Source organism: Odocoileus virginianus, chromosome 2, assembly GCF_023699985.2.
Source record: "Odocoileus virginianus isolate 20LAN1187 ecotype Illinois chromosome 2, Ovbor_1.2, whole genome shotgun sequence".
NCBI lineage: Eukaryota > Metazoa > Chordata > Mammalia > Artiodactyla > Cervidae > Odocoileus > Odocoileus virginianus.
Window position 1 is genome coordinate 34,899,685 of NC_069675.1, and position 24,366 is coordinate 34,924,050.

General features: G+C 39.2%; 1 protein-coding gene and 1 non-coding gene across 7 annotated transcripts in view; one reads left to right on the forward strand and one right to left on the reverse strand.

The window, feature by feature from the left end:
- The window catches only part of ACYP2 (acylphosphatase 2), a 313,536-nt gene that overhangs the window by 2,195 nt on the left and 286,975 nt on the right, over positions 1–24,366 (forward strand). The gene's annotated exons all lie outside the window — the stretch shown is intronic.
- On the reverse strand, positions 17,204–17,275 carry TRNAG-GCC (transfer RNA glycine (anticodon GCC)). Its single transcript has one exon. It is a non-coding gene; the product is annotated as a tRNA-Gly (tRNA).

A 24,366-nucleotide genomic window follows, 5' to 3' on the forward strand; every position in this document is an offset into this window, starting at 1 on the left:
TGCAGAGGCAGAGGGGTTTATAGATTTGGTGCCTGGAAGTTGGGGGTCTTTCTGGTGGTTTCTCTTTATTTTTGGTGAAGCAAGAGAATGACAATGATGGGAGGAAGTGGTGGGTAGGAGATTTGAGGAGATGGGAAAAGGGTTTAGAGTCGTCTTAGAATTCATAAAATTGACTAAAGAAACAGAATTGCTTGGCAGTTAAGGCTGGAAGCATGAATTTACCATTATCTGACTGCACAACCTAGTGACTCTAATCGTGACCTATTATTTCTCCAATAATGTTTAACAGCCCAGGATTATATGCTATACAGGCTGATATGATCGAATGACAAGCAAGAGGTTATATATGTTAGCAGTAGTGATGGTAGTGGTTTTAGCTATCATTTCTTGAGCACTTCCCTCAGCCTGTGCTTTATCCTCTTTATCTCATTGAATAAGCAGACATCTTGAAGTTGAGAATATTTGAAAGAGAATGGTTAGCATCTAAATTGGTTGAAGTCTAAGAAGAGAGAAGAGGTGAAACAGCAGTTCCAGGTGATCTCAGTTTCCCTGGGAATGGATGTCTGAACTGGAAAAATCAAAAGAATTATTGGAGCAAAAAAGATGAAGTCCCTGTTATCCTATGTGAAGTTTAATAGAAAACACCATTCAGACTCCTTCAGGTGAGAAAGGTAGGAGACGTTAAGTTTCTCCAGAAGACCAAGGCTACTCATCATTAGAGATGGTATGCAAAATCTGGAGTTAATTTTCTCTTCTCAGACCAACTCCCAAGCATTTTTTATCTCATAGAGCTCAGGATACTCTGCCAAAGGATAACAACTCAGTATGCTTTCAGTCAGACCTTCCACAGAGGGAGACTTGACTTCTTATCAGACTCCTCTAGGAAACAGACTGTGATCACTTTTCTTGGAAGACCTTGAAAGTACAGTAGCCCTTCATGAAAAACATTCTAAAGAGAGAGGCTTCCCCTCAAGCTGGAGGATTTGGCAGGGATAATTATCATCAGATATTTATGACATGGATGTACTTGCTGGCCCAATACATGATCAGCCACTTATTAGTGAACAAAAATGACAGTTCGTTAGTTCCATGCCTTCTCCTGCCTTGGTTTTTCCTGTATATGATGTATTTGGGACCAGGGGCAGGGATATTTTGACAGGTATTAATAGATGAATCTCTGTTTTCAGAGCATAATATTTAGAAATATTTGAATTCTATTAGAAACATTCTAATCAATTATCTAAACTCCTGTTGTGCAACAGTTATTAAAGTCACAAGATTATTGGATCTGAGAAATGAGGGGTTTTTTTCCCCCTAGTTCTATATGATTTTTAAGTTTTGAATTTTTCAACCAAAAACCCTCTCATCCAGCCATAGTACCCATTTTACCAGTTAAACTAGAGTATATTTAGAGCTCAACTCTTAATAAGAAGGGAATCACAGCTAACAGAATGAATTTTCTGTGATTATTTTAGTTTTTCTGTTTCTTGGACATTTTGCCATTTTACTACAGTGGAGCTAGCTGTAGTTTTTTGTGTGTGCTTTTTTTTTTTTTATCTTGCTGTGGATTTGTTTCGTAAAACTTCTTGTGATTTACCAGTCATGCAAAATTTTCAGCTATTTGCACAATCTTGTTGTTCCTCTTCTCTCCTTACAGAATTCCATTAGACCTGTGTTGTACTTTCTCATTCTGGTGTTGAATTTCTTACTCAATATTTTGCAAGTCTTTGTCTCTCTACCTCATTCCAGATAACTTTATCATATCTATTACTTATAATTCTTACAACTTAGTTGATTTGTTTTTTATTATTTATTTTATTTTGGCTGGGCTGGGTCTTCATTGCGATGCACAAGCTTCTGGTTACAGTGAGCAGGCTTCTCTTGTCTCTCGTTGCAGAGCAGAGGCTGGAGAGCCTGGTGGCTTCAGTAGTTGTTTTGCACGGGCTCTGTAGTTGTGGCACACGGTCTATTGCCCCAAGGCACATGGGATCTTAGTTACCAGACAAGAGATCAAATCTGCGTCCCCTGCCTTGGAAAGCAGATTCTTAACCACTGGACCACCAGAGACGTCCCAAACTTGGTTCATTTGTATCGATCTGCAGTTTAACTTGTCCATTGAGCTTCTAATTCCAAAGATTATATTTTAAAGTTTGGAATTTCTACTAAGTTCTCTTTCAGGTATCCTATTTTGTTTTTCATTGAGTTTTGTTCTTTATGGTTCCAATGACTACTTTGGAACTACTTTTATGTTTAATATACCATTCCTGCATAAGAGGGGTTTTGCATTAACTCAGTCTGCCATGCTACTAGAACTAGAGACGTTTAAGCAATGAACTTCTACTCTGAAATATTAGACATCTTGGGAGCAAAAGGAAATTGTTTAGTCGCTAAGTCGTGTTTGACTCTTTTGTGACCATGGAATGTAGCCCACCAGGCTCCTCTGTCCATGGGATTTCCCAGGTAAGAGTACTGGAGTGTGTTGCCATTTCCTTCTCCAGGGGATCTTCCTTCTCCAGGGATCAAACTTGCCTCTCCTGCCTCTCTTGCGTTGCAGGCTATTTTTTACCACTGAGCCACCAGGGGAGCCACAAAAGAGAGTAACTATGGGTAATTGGAGCCTGCCGGGCTGCAGTCTGTAGGGTTTTAAAGAGTCGCACATGACTGAAGGAACTTAGCATACACACAGGCCCAAGAGCATTTTTTAGAATCCTCATATCACATAAATGGCCATTGATGACGTCTATCCATCAGCTCTATTTATTGATGATTTTTGAATAATCTATTTTTTATTATTTGTAAAAAACCTATTTGATATTTAAATGCAAAAAAGGGTTTTTCAACAAACTGAAGCTCTTTGTTTTCTTCTTTTTTGACAAGCTGTGAATAATGTAGGAGGTCACAGCTTCCCTCATGATCAAATATAGTAAAGAGATGTATTGTACTTTTTAACAGTAGTTGAAGAAATTAACAATAGAGTCATTGGAGAGATAATAACTAATGCACAAAGAGGATGTACACTCTTTCCACCTACCTCAGTTTTTATATATATAAATAGAACAGTCCTTGCTCATGGACAGAGAATGGGATTGTCTGCATGAATAGTATGAATACCAGCAAGACACTTACATGTTATTGTATACTTGGAATGCTACCCTTTGCAGTCTTTTACTTTGTACTAAGAAGAATCACTTTTGAAATTTACAGACTCATAAGAGGGGTACTGTACCAAATCTTGAATTCTCCATAGTGAATTACATCAATATATTCATTAATTCAGCAAATATTTATTAAGTGCCTCTTGAGTGCCAAGTTTGAGATCATAAGATGAATGACATAGTACTTGTCCTCAAGGGGTTCACTATCTAGTGGACTGACAGACAAGTAAGTAGATAAATTAAAATTGCAACCAAATGTCATCTGTGATCTTTCTATCTCTTAAGAGCTCTAGATAAAACTCATCTAAACCTCTCTATAGACTGTGAGAAATCAGTGCCTCATCCAGTAGTTCTGCTCAGTTTTGGAGGATGGAGGCTTCTGTATTTATGGGCATTCCCAGCTCTGAACTTTTGCCTCTGCTAAACTGCTTCTGTTTACAAGGCTTCTGTTGTCCCTTTTCCAGTACCACTTTAAACCAGATATGGAATTCTGGCTATCTACTTTCCATAACTCAAACCATTCATACAAGGCTGTGTGTGTGTGTGTGTGTGTGTGTGTGTGTGTGTGTCATTAAATGGAAACAGGTTCAAGGGATTTATATGGTAGACATACAAACAACTTAAAATTTAATGTAAAATATTTTCCCAAAAGATTATGTCTGTATGGTCCCTGACATTACTGAGCTCACTGTTTGATGGGGCAGTCAGACAGTAAACAATCCATTCTGTAGGCATTTAATTATACTTTTGTTAAATGCTTTCATAAAATAAAGGCTGCTCTGACTGTGTAAAATGAGACCTAGCCTAGATTAGGAGACCTAGAAAGATTTCTTTGAGGAAGTAGTAGTTGATGAATGAAGGGTTGCAGAGACAGATAATAGAAATGATCTGACCTGGTGCACTAGGAAGACCCACAGGGATTGGGTAGAGAGGGAGGTGGGAGGAGGGATCGGGATGGGGAATACATGTAAATCCATAGCTAATTCATGTCAATGTATGACAAAACTCACTACAATATTGTAAAGTAATTAGCCTCCAACTAATAAATGAAAAAAATAAATTAAAAAAAAAAAGAAATGATCTGACTAGAAAAACAGTATGAAGGGAGGCTTGAGGTGGGGGAAGAACTTCTCTTGAGAAACTCAGAAAAGACCATTGTACTTAGGAGAGAAGGTGAGAGTGGCAGATAAGGCTAAGGATGCAAGCAGAGTTAGATCATGTAATACCTTGTAAGTTGGGTTAAGAATTTTGGACTTTATCCTAAAAGCTATTTGAGATATACACATACAGTATTGCGGGAAGTAACCAAATACTTGGCGGACCTGGATGGGGGCTGTTAGGGTCTTGAAGTCAACTGGATAGGTATACCCCAGGCAGAGTCATCATTATGCAGAAAGCCCTAGTGTGGGTCCAGTTAGGCCAGGGAGCAGTGAGTATAACAAGGTAAGAGCACAAAAAGGGTGGATAATGGCAAAAGAAGAGGCAAGACAGTGAGCTGATAATAGGTAACAAGTAGCCATGTGTCTGTATGGTGCTGACCATGGTAGTGGTGCTAGCTCATCTGCACCCACAGAGAGTAGACAGCCTTTCTAAAGGATCCGCCCGCCAACGCGAGAAACACAGGTTCGATCCCTGGGTCGGGAAGATCCCCTGGAGAAGAAAGTTGCAACCCACTCCAGTATTCTTGCCTGGGAAATCCCATGGACAGAGGAGCCTGGTGGGCTACAGTCCGTGGGGTTGCAAAGAGTCAAACACCACTTAGCGACTAAACAACAACCAAGTCGTGATCTCTGTGTGGTGGTGTTGACGGAAATAGTGTTAGCTCATCCCCATTCACAGAGAGTGGGCTGCTTTTCTGGACTCAGAATCTAATTCATTTTTTTCAGTTCTTGCTTTGTTTAGTAAATTAATCTTTTTTTCTTCTCCCTTTCTGTTGGTGCATAGCACAGCTTGCAGAATCTTAGTTCCCTGACTGGGGATCAAACCCAGGCCTCTGCTGGTGAGAGTGCTGAGTCCTAACCACTGGACTACCTGAAAATTCCTATAAATTAATCTTTTTATTTTGAGATTCTATTTTGTAGATTTCTATATAGTCATAGAAATAATACAGAGAGATCCCTTGTACTCTTTACCCAGTTTCCAAAAACTGGTATTTTTTGTGGTCAATGTCAAAATCAAGATATTTACATCAATACTCTCAAGCAAGACAAGAATATTTCCATCACCACAAAAATCCTTCCTGTTGCCCTTTATATTCCCGTTCACTTTCCTGACCCCTCCCATGTCTCTAATGCCTGGAAAATTACTAATCTGTCCTCTATTTATAATTTTATCTTTTATAGTTAAATGTATAATTTTATCATTTCAAGGCTGTTAATAGAATAATGCAGGATGTAACCTTGTGGGATTGGGTCTTTTCCTTCTCAGCATAATTCTGTAGAAATTCATCCAGGTTGTTCTTTTCCTTCTCAGCATAATTCTGTAGAAATTCATCCAGGTTGTTGCATGTACTAATAGTACATTCCCTTTTATTGATGAATAGCAGTTCATGGTACAGATGTACCATATTCTGTTTGGCCATTCACCATTGAAGGACATCTGGGTTGGTTTTGCCTATTCCAAATAAAGCTGCTATGAACATTCGTCTACAGGTTTTTATGTGAATGTAAGTTTTAATTTCTCTGGGATAAATGCCCAGGAGTGCAATTGCTGGGTCATGCTGGATTGCATGTTTAGTTTTATAAATAAGAAACTACCAAACTGTTTTCCAGAGTAGCTGTACCATGTTACATTCTTACCAGCTATGTATGAGTAATCCAGTCTCTGCATCCTTGCCAACATTTGGTGTTGTTACTGTTTATTTTAACCATTTTGATAGGTGTGAGTGATGTCTCATTGTGGACTTAATTTGCGTTTTCCTTTTGGCCAATGTTGTTGAGCATGTTTTCATGGTCTTACTGGCCACCTGCCTGTCTTCTTTGGTGAAATCTCTGCTCATGTTTTTTGCCTGCTTTCTAATTGGATTGCTTGCTTTTTCTACTGTTGAGTTTTGAGAGTTCTCTATATACTCCAATTGCTATTCCTTTGTCAGATATGTGACTTTCAGATATTTTCTCCTTGTGTGTAGTTTGTCTTTCCATCCTCTTGTTAGGGTCTTTTTATGCAGTTTTTGTTTCTTTTGGCTGTGCTGAGTCTTTGTTACTGCAGGGGCTTTTCTCTAGTGGCCCTGCTTGGATTTCTCGTTTTGGTGGCTTCTCTTGGTGCTGAGCAGGGACTCTAAGGCATGTGGGCTTTAGCAGTTGGGGAACATGGGTTCAGTAGTTGCAGCTCTTGGGCTCTCGAGCACAAGCTCAATAGTTGTGGTGCCAGAGCTTAGCTGCCCATGTGGAATCTTCCTGGGCCAGGGATTAAAACTGGTGTCTCCTGCATTGGCAGGCAGATTCTTTACCACTGAGCCACCAGGGAGGCCCCTTAAATAGGGTCTTTTGCAGAGTAAAAGCTTTGAATTTTGATGGGGTCCATTTTGTCAATATTTTCCTTTCATGGTTCAAACCTTTGGTGTCAAATCTAAAAACTCGGCCTCATCATAGATTCAAAGATTCTTTTCTAATAGTTTTATGTTTTGTATGTAAATAAGTCCATGATCCATTTTGAGTTATATTTGTGGGAGGTATGCCTGTGAATGTCCAATTAATTCAGTTTTAAATAACATTATTTGAAGGCCACTAAGAGTTTGGGGCAGGAGGAGAAGGGGACGACAGAGGATGAGATGGCTGGATGGCATCACCGACTTGATGGACATGAGTTTGAGAAAACTCCGGGAGTTGGTGATGGACAGGGAGGCCTGGCGTGCTGCGATTCATGGGGTCTCAAATAGTCAGATATGACTGAGCAACTGAGCTGAACAGTTTAGTCAAAGTGGCAGTGTTCTGAATCCAGTCATTTTATTTCATAGTGTTCACTCAAACATGCAGTGGAAAGGTACATACTGGCACCATCCACTCTTGTAGACCACTGTGAGCCAATACTTGTACAAAAAGACATATCTCTCAAGAAATAGAGAGGAAAATTTTGGAGAGTTCTTAAGTCCATAATTAGTAATACAAAGGACACATTTGACTAATTCTGCTGGAATATGGTCCTGCCAAAAATACACCTGATTGACTATTCAGAACACTTCAAGTAGTGGGCATCTGTAATTGTCTGACTACTCAGCATTTGAACCCATGTGCTAGATTTAGGAAACTGCAACCCCCCTGCCCTGCCCCATTGAATAGGTCTTGGTGAGAAGTAAGCTCCTCCCTCAGAAGCCTAAGGAGTCACCCTCTAATCACTCCCCGACAGCCTTGTGACCCAGGTTTGGCCACCATGTACTTTGAATCTTGAGCAAGTAATGCCAAGATGAGGGGATGATAGATGGATCTGTGGTAGCTGTAGTGTAGGCAGCCTGGCACTCGTGGCTGTGTGTTCAGCCCTTCAGGAACGGTGACCGTCTACAGTGACCACCATGTCAAACAGAACATATGGCATACATTGGTGGTGTCAGCAGCATCTCAAGCAGTCTGTTTCACTACGCTGATTCCTTTGATGCTGGTCTCTTGTCTGAGACTGTTCCTTATCATTTCTCAAACCTACGAGTTATCTGATGCTTTCCAATAAATTTATCTTCAACTTAAATTAGCCCAGAGAAGATTACTGACAGTAAAGAACACTGACACATCAGGAACCCTCATTGATTCTTTCAGCAAATGAGCTAAGGCAGGGTTTATTTCTTTTTTTTCCCCCTTCCCTCCCTGCGCCCCCTCCTAAGGCAGGGTTTAGAGAGCTCCCACCCCCAGAATTTCTGATTGAGTAGCTGTAAAGTGGAGCCTGAGAATTTGTACTTGAACAAATTCCCCAATGATGCCTATAAGTGACCGCACAGTCTTCCTCAAGGTTGGTGTGATTTTATGTTTTCTCTCAAACACTTGCTGATTATTGTTTCATTGTTTGAATATACCACAATGTGCCTATCCATTCATCTGATGATAGACGTTTCAGTTATTTCCAGTTTCTGACTGCTACAAATAAAGCAGCTGTGAATGTTAATACATTGTCTTTGTATTGACATTTATTTCCTTTCCTTTGGGATAAATACCTGAGAGGTGAATGACTGGATCGTATGGTAGGTATATGTGTAACTTTTTAAGAAACTGCAAGCTGTTTTCCAGTGTGGTTATGCCATATTATGTTTTTCTGACACTTTATGGTCAGTCTTTTTACCAATAACTTTAGCCTTTCTAGTTGGTATATAGTAGTATCTCTTTGTGCTTCCAATTTGCATTTTCCTAATGACTAATAACAATGAGCATCCTTTTGCATGCTGATTTAGCATTCATATATCTTTCTTGGTGAAGCATCTATTAAAATATTTTTCCCCTTTTGGGGGCCTTGTTTTTTCATTATTAAGTTTTGATAGTTCTATATATATTCTGGGGATAAATCCTGTATCATATATGTGATTTGCAAATATTTTTTCCCAGTCTGTGACCCCTTTATTTTCCTTCATTCTCTTCATAGGCAGAGAGTCATTTCTGCAAAAATTATCAAGAGCCTCATCAATTTTTCTAATGACCTCCCTTCACTGCTTGATATTCAAATGATGCCTTTTGGAAACACATTTCTTTTCTGTTTTCTCTGCTTCCATTGTTAACTGGTATGTTTATGGAGCCTTAGTTACCAATAGCATTGTATATGATTTGAAGAATTCTCTAAATATCACTTTCATAAACTTCATGAAATCTTGTATCTATTGCAGAATCTGTAGTTAAATTCTTTTTTATTCATTTGATTCAGATTTGTTTGGTTGATATTTTTGGACGTTTACTATAACCTTAAAGTTCAAACCAATGAGGTTGTCAACTGAAGGGCCACTGAATGAGCTAGGGTGGGAAAAACAAACACTAGAGTTTTGTATGGAAAAATATTTAAGTAGATGCTTGTTTTATAAATGATCAAATTCTCTAGAGAATATTGTAGTGTTGTATGACTTTTGCTTCCATATGCTAGCAGAGATTTATGTAACAAATGTTCAAAAACAAGGCCCTGTAAGAAACACACCCCACCTCTCTTAATATTTTATCTCATATCTTGATCACTGCCCCTCTCCCCATGCCCACTCTGCTCCAAGTACTCTGACCTTCACACAGTTTCTTGATCAAGTCAACCTTTTTCACGATGCAAGAAAATCTACTCTTTCTCTAACCTAATAAGTGGGCCAAGATTCGTTCTTAAGTGCAATGAGTATCAGTAGACAAGTTTTTAATCACGAAAATTACATCCTTTGATTTAAACTTGCAAAGGATTTTTCTGGCTCTGAATGGAGAATAGATTATTCAGAGATAAGAATGGTAATAGGGAGAATAATTAGGAGGCTGTTTCAGCAGTCCAGATGATGGCTTGTTTCAGACTGAGGAAATGAGACTTAGTCCGATTTGAGAAATATTCTGAGGTAGAATTAACAAGATTTGATTATAGAATGTGGTGTGAGAGAAAGGAAAGAGAAATGACTCCAAAATTTCTGTCTCTGGTAGTGCATGTATGGTAGGGTCATTAAGATGGGAAAAACAGTGTAGGACCAGGTTTGAGAAAAAGCAATCATGAGCTCCATGCTGGCAATATTAAGTTTGCCTATGAGATCCTATGTGAAGTTTCAAGCAGGCTTTTAGGTATCAGTTTCTAGAGTTAGTGGCAGGAACTAGGCTCGAGTTATAAATTTGGAAATTGTCAGCATATACATGATATTGTTTGTAATGTTAAGGGGATCACCTAGAAAATAGTATAGATAGAAATGAGAGTGAAACCTTGTGACTCTAAGTGGAACAGAGCAAGAGAAACTAGTAGAGTCCAAGAAAAGGAAAAACCCATAGATGGTATTTCTGCCCAGTAAAGCCCACTGGAGAATCAGTACCCAAGAGTTTTATTGGAGTCTGGTCATATAGGCACCCTCTGCTTACAAAATTTCAGATTCCCCGAAGGAAAGCAGGTGTTCAGCATAAACCACATTATTTATAAAGTGCAGGCACAGTGAGCCATAATGATATCATTCAGGGAACAGTAGGAACACTTCTCAAAATGAAGTTCCCAATTGCTAGCCAGCGGCCAGCCTAGCAAGTCTCAAAAGCTGGCAGGTTCAGGTCTACTATGTTAACTTTTTTGTACAGACTGGCATCACAGAAGATAGGAGAATGTTTCTAGGGAGAGAGATGCTGCTGAAGACACCAGTAAGATAAGGACCAAAGTGGCCAGTGGAGCTGGCAATGTCGAGGTCATTTTTGACCTTGACACACAATTTCAGAGGTACAGTAGGACAGGGAAACTGGATCAGGGGGGATTTAATAGTGACTTGTTTGGACTTCCTTGGTCATCCAGTGGTTAAGACTTCGCTTTCCAATGCAGGAGGTGCCGGTTCTATCTCTGGTTAGGCAGCTAAGATCCCACATGCCTCTCAGCCAGAACAAAATATGAAACAGAACCAATGTTTTAACAGATTCAATAAAGACTTAAAATGGTACACATCAAAAAAATAAAAGGAGTGGCTTGTGGGTGAAGGAGTGGAAACAACATGTAGACACAGGATATTTCAAAAAATTTTCTGTGAGAGGAAGCAAAAGAAAGAAAGGCAGCTTAAAGAAGATATACATCAAAAAGGTTTTTAACAGACGAAAGGTACCGGTACATGTTTGTTTGGGATCAGAATAGTTCATTAGAAAGGGAGAGAAGATGATGTGGGGAGAGAGGGATTAGATCCAGAGCAGGAGTGAAATGATAGGAGGAGATCCTCCCTTTGAAACAAGGTGGGGAGGAGGAGAAAATTTGGCACAGGTGCAGGTAGACTTGTAGATCTGGGAATCAGAGATGAGCAACTTCTGATGGCTTCTGTTTTCTCAGAGAAGCATGAGGCACTGTCCTCAACTGAGAGTGCAGGGTCATGGAAAAAATGCAAAAGGGGTGAGGGTGAAGAGGAAATTTGGGATTTCTAGAGGAAGGAGGAAAACAATTTGGGAAAAAGAATGTAGAAACTGGGGAGCTGGCAGGAGAGAGGTCATGTCGGGATAAGGAGAAGGCTAGAATTATACTCTAAATGTTTCGTTAATGAAAGACAATACCTTGAATTTATATCCTTGGAATGTTTCAACCTCTACCAAGATTTACTTCAAAAGGAAACTATTGTTTTAGGTAGCAGTGAAAAATAAGAACGAAATATTTTTATTAGTCTGAAACTACATTAGTGTAACAGTTTCATTCCTACATTACCAGTGAACAGCTGAAACTCAGTGACCAACTAATGGCCCCCAGACACACACAGTTTACCTCTAACATAATGCTATGACTTCCCCCATCAAACACAACAGGAAGAGTGGTTATGTTTAGCTGATAGTGTTAGATGGTCTGTCACGTAGAGTTTCCGTTACTTCTGAATATCAAGTTGGTGAATTATGAAGTTATCTATAGTATATATATTTTCAAACTGCTATTACAGGAGTGTCTTCATTTTCACGGAAGTGTCTCATGAACTTCAAATAATGCCATTTGCAGCAACGTGAATGGACCGAGAGAGTGTCATACTGAGTGAAGTAATTCAGAGAAGGAGAAATAGCGTATGACATCCCTTATATGAGAAATCTAAAAAGAAATGACACAAATGAATTTACTTACAAAACAGAGACTCAGGGGCTTAGAAAATGAACTTACAGTTACTGAGGGAAGAGATAGTTAGGGAGTTTGGGAAAGTCATGTACACACTACTATGTTCAAAATGGGTAACCAACAAGGACCTATTGTATAGCACATGGAACTCTGCTCAATCCAGCCTGGATGGGAAAGGGTTTGGGGGAGAATGAATACATGTATATATATGGCTGAGTCCCTTCACTGTTCACATATACACTGTTGACATATCCACACTAGTATATATAAAACAGATGACTAGTAAGAACCTGCTGTACCGCACAGGGGAGCTCTCCTCACTACTCTGTGATGGCCTAGATGGGAATAGAACCTGAAAAAGAGCGGATATATGTATATGTATAACAGATTCACTCCGTGTACAGCAAAAGATAACACTGTAAATCAACTATAATAAAAATTAATTTTAAAAAAAGAAGCTTCGAGAATTTTGGCTACCTGAAGGAAATATTATAGTACCTACACCGACTCATATTTGTTGAATTCCAACTGCAGCACTTGTCTCAGAGAACTACTCCTCCCCTTTATCTCATTGTTACTTTCAGTTGTGAGATGAACATTTTCTCTTTAAATGGATTCCTCTAAATAAATATTAAGTAGCTAATTTAGTCACTTATTTAATCTCAGGTTAAATCAGAAAAAAAGAGTTCTGTATGTAAAAAACTCCTTTCAGCTGCCTTCTGTGACTTTGGTGTTTTTCTCAATGCGTAAATCATTATCACCTGTCTCAGTTTTCTAGCTCCTGGAATCATTAAACTCAGAATCTGCCTTTCCTAGATGCAACTAATTCAGTGCTATAATCTTTACTTGTATGAATTTTATAATGTGTAACTTTGCATGTATTTTCAAAGTATTTTTATATTAGTTGGAGATTGGAGCTTCACACCTCAGTAGCATTGAGTAGGGAAATGCTTCAGACCCGGATGCTGATCTGACTCTCGTGAACATAAAGTGGGAAGGAAACAGACTTGGACAAGAAGAGCCTAGCAGAGTTTGCAGATCTGGCAAAGTCTCAGTCAACCCAGTGGGAAGCTCCAGAGCAAAACTGGCCTGGTAGGAAAGTTCAGCAACGAGGTTTGGTAACCCTGCCGCGCCCGGTCACTGTGTGCTGAGGTGGGTGCTGCCCCGGGAAGATGATGACCTCAGCTTGAATGTTGCTGTGGTAGGTTCCAAAGGTGCTGCAGCTGGAAGCTGTCAGCTGGCTGCACTCTTCCAGCTGAAGGGAGAGCCAAGCCAGGAAAGGCGTCTCTGTGCCAGGTACACCAGCCGTGCCTCTCTCGCTAATGCTGCCCTCTTCAAACCGTTCAGCTCTGCAGTTCAAATCGTGGGCTGTAGCACAGTCTCCAACTCTCCTCCTTTTCACCAATCCCTCATCTCTCAATTAGGCACTCTTGGCAGGTTAATCTTAAGAGGCCATTTTTATCCTATCAGTCTTTTGCTCAAAAATATTCCCTGTCTCTCTATTATTAACAAAATTAAGCCCAGACTTTTGTGTGGTACTTAAGGCCAACACAAGATCAGCCCCATCTACCATTCTGCTTTTATCTTTGTGTCCTTTCTAGTCAATCCATGTAGGGCCTACTTGTGATTTCCCCAGAATTTCTTTCATATTGACATATTTCTTGTTGCTCACATAATACCTTCTATTCCTGTTTGACATACCAGCCTTCTTTCTATCTGCCTATCAGAACCCAGCTCATCTTTCAAGGCCCAGTTTACATTCCCTCTCCTATAGAAAGCAATGTCTGACCCTTCCTTGAAAACATTTCAATATGTATCCCACTTATTCATATTCTTCCCTATTTTATTGCTTATGCTTTAATGTTAGTATGTCTTTTTTCTACCTATTCTGTGATTTCCTATGGGATAAAAGGAGCATAATGTTTGTTGTTTTCTGCTCTTCAAGTACTCCATGATTGAATGAACAGAGCCATGAATGAGGGTGTATAGATGGTAAGAAGCCACCACAGAAATGGGAGCAATAGAGGAGAGTTGGAACTTCAGAATAATGTAGACAAATGCACTGGCAAGTGAAAGCCTACTCTTTGTGACTCTTGTGTGGGGATGGGTGACACTCTTTCTTAGGTACAGACCAGGGCGGGATTCTTTACCCAATTTACAGAGCTCTTTAGGCTATTATGGGTGGGCTTTGGGGTAGCTTGCTGATCTAAAACACTTTGAAATTTATAAAAATTTGTATACATGTGTATGTAACTTTTCTGGCAAGAGGATCCATAGCTTTTATATGATATGGTTTTCAAAGGGGTCTGTGATCATAAAAATATTTAAAACCACTTGACCAGGGTTTATGGCCATAGTAGGAGAGAGGTCATGCAGGTTGAATGTGGTTTGGCAAGTAGGAGATCATTGGTAATCTTTAAAAAAAAAAAAAAGTGTTTCTACAGAATGAAGGAAGCAGAAGCCAAATTCCCAGAAATTAAGGAGTGAATAGGTGGTGAGGAAGTGGAGGTAGCATATATAGCTTTTCCTTCCAGAAATATATCCATGAATAAGAAGGGAGATCTATGACAATCTGAGGAACAGGTGAATCAGGGAAGGTGTTTCTGAGGGAGATAGGAGGTATGTGAGCATATCTTCAGAAGAAGACATGAAAAGGGAATAAATATTACAGGGAGTAGGTGGAGAAGTGTCTTGGTAGTCGGAGTTTATGCTGTGGCAGCAACCCCAAAAGAATAGTGACTTAAAACATAAAAGTTTATTTCTTCCTAATGCAGACTCTGCTGTAGACTGCTGTCCTCTATGCCAAAACCCACTGATCCATGTTGCTCCAGTCTTTGGAAAACAGGCTCGTGACTGGAGAAGAAAGCCGTCCCTCATACCGAGGGATGTGACAGCCGCTACTGTGAAGTGACACCTGTTACTTCTACTCATGTTTCACCAGCCAGAACTACTCACATGGTTACATTTAATTGGGGGGAGGGGCAGGGAATGTGGAAGAAATATGAAAATAAATTTGGTGAGCATATAATTATGTTGCTACATGAAGGGATCCAGAAAAAAGCAAAAGGAATTCTGGGAAGTTGGAAATGGCATAGTTTTTTAATATCCCCATATCTTCCTACAGGGCTTCCCTTGTCGCTCAGCTGGTAAAGAATCCACCTGCAATGTGGGAGACCTGAGTTCGATCCCTGGGTTGGGAAGATCCCCTGGAGAAGGGAAAGGCTACCCACTCCAGTATTCAGACCTGGAGAATCCCATGGACTGTGTAGTCCATCTGGTCACAAAGAGTCAGACGACTAGGCAACTTTCACTTTCACTTTTCATCTTCCTTCAAAAATAGGAGAAGTTGGGTTCAAAACCTGAAGCCCACAAGCAGGAATAACAAGTTTATGTAGCCAGTTATGAGCTCCTGTGTATACACTGGAGGGGACACATCATGGTAGCAAAAGATTCACATGTGGGAAGACGCAGAGGGAGCCAAAACACAACGCCAAATTACCAGGAGATGCTCCTGCAAAAAGAAGTCCCACTTGGTGTGCAAAGCTTAGAGAGCTCATCAGAGGGTAGCACTCAAACTTGGTGAGAAACTTTGTGGGCTCCATTTCTCAGGTGAGCATGAGAGAACTAGAAGGTCAGATGGTGCTAGAATGATCTAGGCTTTATACACTCTTGAAACCAACCTGAGCTTCCTTCCAGAGAGAAGCTGCTAGGACAGGACTTAAAAGAGGGCACATTTTATAACTACCACAAATGGTATTAATTATAGAAACTCCAAATCTGAAAATTCATCCCTTCATTTATTTCCATGCCAATTATATCTGGTAATATTGCCCAATCTTACATACAAGAGGGCTTGCAATGAGATCGTTGTTGTTGTTGTCTAGTCACTAAGTCCCGTCCAGCTCTTTTGAGACACTATGGACTGTAGTCCACCAGGCTCCTCTGTCCTTGGGATTTCGCAGGCAAGAGTACTGGAGTGGGTTGCCATTTCCTTCTCCAAGGTATTTTCTTGACCCAGGGATTGAACCTGAGTCTCCTGCTTTGGCAGGCAGATTTTTTACTGCTGAGCCACCAAGGAAGCCTTACAATGAGATACACAGCACCATTAAGATACTTCAGTAATAAAATGCAGTCAACATAGTGACCCTCCTAATTGGACCGTGAATTCTCTCCCATTATCAAATGCCTAAGAAGTATCAAAGCCTGAAGATTAAAACCCCTTCCAAATTATAGCCCAAAGAAATTAACACCTAAAGTCAAATTCTCTTGTCCTTGAGATTTAAACTTCAAAGAAATTAAGGTCCAGAATTCATTCTTTTCACTTCATATTTTATTCAGTCTTATTTAGAAGAGTGCTTAAGACTCGGATAGGGTCAGAAGATTTTGTAAGCAGTTGTAGTTTGTACAGAAATTTGTTAGTTTAACATTGTCTCCCACTGAGTTTCTAGAAAGTCAAAAAAATCAGTGAGACACAGAATTATTACAGCAGTGGCCCAGCATCCATTAAAATTAGAAAGAGCTATTCCTCAGTCTCTGGTGTAGTTATTCCAGGCAAATTTGTCTTCTTAAAGCCCATTAATTGTGCTTAGTCATTCAGTTGTGTCCGACTCTTTGTGACCCCATGGACTGTAGCCTGCTAGGCTCCTCTGTCCATGGGGATTCTCCAGGCAAGAATACTGGGCTGGGATGCCATGCCCTCCTCCAGGGGATTTTCCCAGCCCAGGGATCAAACCCAGGTCTCCTGAATTGCAGGCAGATTCTTTACCATCTGAGCCACCAGGGAAGCCCAGGGTTTCAGAAGAGTCAGGGGTGAAAAGAAGAGAAATTTTCAGTTTTAGCTTTACCAAGATGGTTGATCTGATAGAAGTTTATGGAATCCATGTCCTGTGAACATAATTTGGCACTTTCAACTTTCCATTTCTAGTGGCATAATTTGCTGTCCATATTAACTCATCTTTCAGAGAGTAGCATTTGAGGTACATACTGTTGTCTTCTTGTGAAATTTAAAAATTTGTGGAGCTTGAAGATTGGATTAGTCCTGATAGGCTGGATTATGTTGCAATGGCAAGCTTAAAATGTTACTGGCTTGAAACAACAACAGTTTATGTTTTAGTCATACTACATATCCATCATGAATTGGCAGGGAGTTCTGTTCAATCTGTATCCACTTAAGGAACTAGGATGATACAACTACCACAGATTTTTCCATGATCACCACAATAGGAACAAGTAAATGTGACAAATTGTTGACCTGGCTCTTAAAATTCCTGCCAGGAAGTACTGCACATCTCTCTGACTCACTCTTGGATTTCCCAGGCAAGAATACTAGAGTGGGTTGCCATGTCCTTCTCCAGGGGATCTTCCCAACCCAGGGATTGAACCTGGGTCTCCTGCATTGGCAGGCAGATTCTTTACCACTGAGCCACCTGGGAAGCCCTTCATTCACATACCATTGGCTAAAGCATGTTATGTGGCCTTCTACCTTCAAAGGGAACAGGAAGGATAATTTTGCCTTTGAACTGCAAGTTCTTGCCCTTTCATTGCCACATTTAGAGTGAACTCTTTACTAATACTGCTTGTGTCATACCTTGTGAGCCGAAAAGTTAAGTCCTTGGCCATCAGTTGCTGTGACTGCTTCCAGCTATAGAATAGCTTACACCAATGTTTCCCAAACTTGTCTGATCAAAATAATCACCTGGGTGCTTACAATTTTTAAATAACTGGGTACAGTTATTAAAAATGCTGATTCCTATGTCCTATTCCTGAAGAAATGATTCAGTAGATTTGGAATGAAGCCCATGAATTAAAAAAAAAAAAAATACCCTGTTAGGCAAAGAAATCTGACATAAGTGTTTTTGTTTTTAAAAAAGTTTTAGTTATTATCTTTGATTATTTATTCATTTATTTGTCTATTTTATTTTTGGCTGTGCTGGATCTTTGTTGATGTGTGTGGGCTTTGTCTAGTTGCAGTGAGCGGGGGCTTCTCTTCGTCGCAGTGCATGGGCTTCTCACTGTAGTGGCTTCTCATTGCAAAGCACAGGTTCTAGGCATCCAGCTTCAGTAGTGGTGGCACGCTGGCTTAGTTGCTCTGCAGGACGTGGGAATCTTCCCAGACCAGAGATCGAACCCTTGTCCCCTGCATTTGCAGGCAGATTCTTATCCACTGTACCACGAGGAAAGTTCCATAAGTGTTTTTAATAGACTTTATTTTTGGAGTAGTTTTAAGTTCACAGACAAATTGAGTGGAAAGTACAGAGAGTTCCCATATGCCCCCTAGCCCCAAACATGTACAACCTGCCCCACTATCAGCATCCTACACCAGAGTGGTACATTTGCTATAATGAATGAACTCACATTGGCACATCATTATCACCCAAATTCCAGAGTTTACCTTAGGGTTCTCTCTTGGTGGTGTACATTCTATAGGTTTGTCCACCATCTTGTATCATAGGATTGTTTCATTGCTCTAAAAATCCTCTGTCCTCTGCCTATTCAGTCCTTTCTTCTCCCTAATTCCCAGCAGCCACTGATCTTATTGCCTCCATAGTTTTGCCTCTTCCAGAAAGTTATACTTGTAGTCATACAACATGTAGCCCTTTCAATGGACTTCTTTCACTTAGTATTGTACATTTAAGATACCTGTATGTCTTTTCATGACTTAATAACTTACTTACTTTCAGTTCTGAATAATATTCTATTGACTGGACCGTAGATTGTTTATTCATTCACCTTCTGAATGATATCTGGGTTGCTTTCAAATTTTGGTAATTATGAATAAAGCTGCTCTGAATATCTGTGTGCAGGTTTTTGTGTGAGCATAAAGCTTTCAACTCCTTTCAACTTCTGGTTTCTCTATTCTGTTTCATTGATCTGCTTTTAGAATTGTTTTGCCAGTACCACAGTGTCTTTTTTTCTTTCATTTTATTGAAATATAATTGACATATAACCACACTGTCTTATTTATTCTAACTTTAGAGTAAGTCTTGAAATCAGGTTGTATCAGTCTTCTGACTCTTTTCTTCTCTTTCAATGTTTAATTAGCTATTCTGTGTCTTTTGCTTCCATGTGAACTCCAGAATCAGCTTGTCAGTATACACAAAGTAACTTGCTGGGGTTTTTATTGGGATTGTGTTGAATATATATATCAAGTGGGGAAGAACTGACATCTTGACAATATTGAGTGTCCTTACCTATGATCATGGTATATCTCACTTATTTAATTCTTTGTTTTATTTCATCAGAATTCTGTAGTTTTATCTAAACAGGTCTTGTGCATATTTTGTTAGGTTTATACATAAGTATTTTATTTATTTTGGATACTAATATAGATAATATTGTATTTTTAATTTCAAATTTTACTTTGCTGGTAAATGGGAAAGCAACTGACTATTATAAATTAACCTTATATCATACAACCTTTTTATGATCGCTTATTAGTTTCAGAACTTATTTTATTGATTATTCTAGATTTTCTACATAGACAATCATGTCATCTGTGAACAAAAAGTATTTTACTTCTTCCTTCTCAACAAATATACCTTTTCTTTTCTTTTCTTATTGCATTAGCTAGGACTTCCAGTATGATGTTGAAAGGAGTTGTAAGAGGGCAGATCCTTGACTTGCTTCTGATCTTAGTGGGAAAGCTTCTAGTTTCTCACTTTTAATTTTTTAATTAAGAATTTTTATTTATAAATATATTTATAAATAAATTTTTTAATTACAGATTTTTAAATTAAAATCTTAAATTGGAGTGTAGCTGATTTACAATGTTGTGTTAGTCTCAGGTGTACAGCAAGGTGGACCAGTTATCATTTACATGCATCCCCTCTTGTTCAGATTCTCTTCCCATGTAGGTCATTACAGAGTCCTGAGTAGAGTCCCCTATGCTTGCAGCAGATCATTATTAGTAATCTGTTTCATGCATAGTAGTGTTATATGTCAGTCCCAATCTCCCAGTTTATCCCTCACCCTTTACCTCCTGGCAACCATAAATTTGTTTTCTACATCTGTGACTCTGCTTCTGTTTTGTACATGAGTTCACGTGTATCCCCTCTTGTTTTAGATTCCACATATAAGTAATATCATATATTTATCTTTCTGTGTCTGACTTATTTCACTCAATATGAGAATCTCTAGGTCCATCCAATGTTGCCGCAAATGGCATTATTTTGTTCTTTTTTATTCCTGAGTAATATTCCACTGTATATATGTACCACATCTGTGTTATCTATTCCTCTGTTGATAGACATTTAGGTCCTGGTTATTGTAAACAGTGCTGCAATGGACATTGGGGTGGATGTATCTTTCTGAATTACAGTTTTCTCCATGTATATGCCCAAGAGTGGGATTGCTGGGTCATATGGCACTTCAGTTTTTAGTTTTTAAGGATCCTTCATACTGTTCTCCAGAGTGACTATACAAATTTACATTCCCACTAACAGTGTAGGAGCGTTCCTTTTTCACCACACTCTCTTCGGCATTTATTGTTTGTAGATTTTTTTGATGATGACCATTAGTGATGTGGAGCATCTTTTTATGTGCTTTTTGTCCATCTGTATGTCTCTTTTTGGAGAAATGTCTATTTAGAGCTTACCCCCCCTTTTTTTTATTGGGCTATTTGTTTGTTTTTCTTTTTTTAACTGAGCTGCATGAGGTGGTCTGTCACTCTGAAGAATGATGTTACCTGTAGGTTTTTTGTAGATGTTCTTTATTAAGTTCACCTCTATTCTTAGTTCACTGAGAGTCACATAGGCTTTTGTCTTATTCTTGTAGTTCTTTCAGTTACATAATCAGCAACAGCACATTCCAAAATTGCTGTTCATGTTTCTAAACCTTAGGACTCTAGGTTCTAGTGGGTGTCAATACCTTTGCCAGGTTCTCTGTGAGACGCTCTGTTTTTTCTGTTTTTGAATTTCATAAACTTCACAGTTATGTTCCCACAAGGCACAGAAATTCCTGCATGCCCATCTATGCCAGCAGTTCTTATTGTATTTTGTACTCCCAAATCTGTGGGCAAGCTAAGTTCATAAAGTTTAGTCCCTTTAATTTTGTCCTTTGCCCTGGATGCCAGGAACAGCTGAAAGAACTTGTTTTGTCTCCTGACTAGAACTTGGATTCTAGTTTAAAAAACAACAAAGGCCTAAAAGGATCTAATTCCGCCACCATCTAGCATTTGCATGTTCACAGTGTTTACCTATGTGGCTTCACCTTTCAGAGAATGCAGAGACCACTTGCAGGTCATGTGCCCAAGTCTTAACGGTTCCTGAGACTTTGCTGAGCCTGCCTTTATAAAAATAACCACTCACATGTGAACCAATCCACCGTAAACTACAGTCCCTTCCTATGGTTGAGACAGCTTCTTTTCCAGACTACAGCAGTTAAAAGCTCATACAACTGCCAAGGTCAAAACATTTCTGACCACACCCTAAAGTTCATTCATACCTCTAAATTTATGTAGCTCCTCTCCATTCCCAGTTTGAGTCTTGATTTTTCAGTATCCTTTAGCATCTGTCTGATTGGAGGTCTTCAAACTTTAGGGTTGTACTCCCTTTTAGACTGCAGATTTCCCCAGGCCCTGCATGGGTAGAGCTGGTCTCCTGAGCATCTTATATCCAGGGAGAGAGCAATTGATTCAGGCTATGTGGGCTGACTGGCTACCAAGTGATCTAAAAGTTGGTTAGAGAATGCTAGTTTATTTTCCACAAATTTACCAATCAAGTAAGTCATTCCTCTTTCCCTGAGATAGGTTGGATTTAGAAGCAGAAAAGCCAAGAGGTAAACTAATTGGATTCTCTCTGCATGGGAAGAAAAAAAGAGTATAGGAGAGATGTTTTCTGCTAAAAGGGTGGTCTCTCTCAGTGCATTAGAAGACATAAAAGTATTTATGTCTTAAAAATATTTCAGGCAGGGGAAAATAGGCGGACTTGAGGAAAGTACAGAACGGTTTAGAATAATGATTGTAGAGTGTAGAATAAAGACTCAAGGAGAAATTAATTATTTTAAAAATTCCTGAATATCCATGATGGTCCAACAAGATCCAGGAAGTTTAAATCAGGGAACTGAGATGAAAAAAGGTGAATAATGGTAAGGACTAGTCTGTTTTGTTTTGTTTTTTTCTTTTGGCCATAGTGCATGCGGGATCTTAGTTCCCCTATCAGGGATCAAAACCGTACCCCCTGCAGCGGAAGCACAGAGTTTTAACCACTTACTGGACCATCAGGGAAGTCCCTGGAAGGAAGTCGTACGAACCAGACTGAGAGAGAACCAGGATGACTGTAATGACTAGGCTCTACAGAGGATAAGTCAAGCCAAATGAAATGCTGATACTACACGTATTTAATATGAGCCAGGTTTATGTGGATTATCTCATTTAACCTTCAAAGGAATCCTGAGAGAAATTTAGGGCATAGACAGATTAAGTAAATCATCCCTGGTCACTCAGCTAGTGAAAGGCAGAGTCAGATTTAAACCTAGGCAGTTTGACTCTAAAATCTGTAGCCTTGAAAATAAATAGAAGTAGTAAAAAAACTAATTAATTAAATCTGTAGTCATAACCCCAATACTACGGGTTGAGGGTTGATGGAATATATGATACCCTGAGAACAAAAACCAGGTTCAATAGAATGGAGAAGTAACAAGCAAGAGGTGATAGCTAGGGATGAACATTTCAGTTTAATATCTTGTACGTTGAGCAGTTTCCATATCCAAGGAAGATAAGTGACAAGAAATCAGTAAGGCTGAGGGACTTTCCTGGTGGTCCAGTGGCTAAGATGCCTCACTCTCAATGCAGGGGGCCTGAGTTCCATCCCTGGTCAGGGAACTAGATCCCACATGCTGCAACTAAGTCCTGGCACAGCCAAATAAATAAATAGAAAGACATCAGTAAGGCTGAGAAAATGTGAGGTCAGGTTGTCAAAAAAGTCATAGAGAACACTGTTGACCTTGTCAAGGATGATATTGTTGAGAAAAAGGGAAGTTCCTGAAGCTATCAAGGAACACAAGGGCCAGCCCCAAGGCTGGTAGACAAATCTGATAGGGAAGAGGGTGTGTAAACATTGTAAAAGAAAGTATTTATTGTTCATTTTCTCCCCCGCCTCTCAATTTGCAGAGGAGGAAACCCCCTTAATTTTACTTTGGAAAAAAGTAAAGAATGAATAAAGGCTAAGAGATGTGTTGCATTGCTATTATTTATGGCTACTTGATAACAATGTGAAATATAAAGTCTCAACAATTTGTTAAATCATTGTTTTTTGGCTTGTCTCATTTTAACATTGAGCATCAAGCTCTTATATACCTAAGTAATCATTTACTATGAGAATATACAGAGAAATATCTAGAATAGAAATATAACACTTTTATTCCCAGGTAAAAGTATAATACTTTTATTCACAGAAGCTGCTTTCTTATTTTTCATTAACATTTCTGGATTTATCTGACATACATGCCATTTAAATATAATTTTTATTTTCTTGGATATTCTTGAATAAAACATTCTCGTGCTGTTCCATGGCAGAAATAATATTCATTGCCACTGTTTTGATGACATTTTTTAAAAAATCTCTTGCTTCCTGGTGGCTCAGATGGTAAACAATCTGCCTGCGATTCAGGAGACCTGGATTCAATCCCTGGGTTGGGAAGATCCCCTAGAGAAGGGAATGGCAACCCACTCCAGTATTCTTGCCTGGAGAATCCCCATGGACAGAGGAGCCTGGCAGGCTACAGTCCATGGGTTGCAAAGAATCGGACACAACTGAACAACTAAGAACAGCACCCCCATTCTCAGATTTGTATTATCTTATCCTTCATGAATTCATAGCATTTTTTGTAGTTTCTCTCTGGAACGCTCTCTCCCTCTCATAGTGATAATAATTATAATAGGAAGACCTCTACTATGCAGTTCTTAATCTCTTTTAAAGTCACAAGCATTTAATGCTGTAGCTTGCTTTTTTGTGTCCCTCTTTATTTCAGCTGATTGTCCTTTCCTCACTGGAGAATGGTCTGTGTCGTTTAGCAATGAGCTAGCTTATGAGCTTTTATACGTTTGGTTCTAGATCTTTATTGGAAACATCAGATGATGATCTGACATGTGACATCTAGGTGTATTTTCAACTATTTTCTATGTGTTTCAGCAATTTTCTGATGTGTTAAAAAAAATTCTGATCGGTTTTTTCCTTTTAGGGCATTTTCTCTTTGAGTAAGATACTTTGTTATTTTTATAAACACTTTCAGAGAATTTGATTTGAGTTTTAAATGGTTTCAAGGCTGTTCTGGTTTTTAGAATAGCTACACCTGAAAGTTTTTTAACTTGAAAAGTACCTAAAGGTTTTACTGATTTAAAACACTCCGGAAATAAATAGTTCAGTTCCTCGTAATAGGTTAGTTTGTTGAATTTGTTTTGCAGTTGCCTTTCTGTTTTTCCTATGCCAAATGAAAGCATAGCACTGTACCTCTTACTATAGTATTCAGAGACCTACTTACCAGAATCTGGTTTCTCCTCCTATTCTCATGTTAACCCTAAAACTGA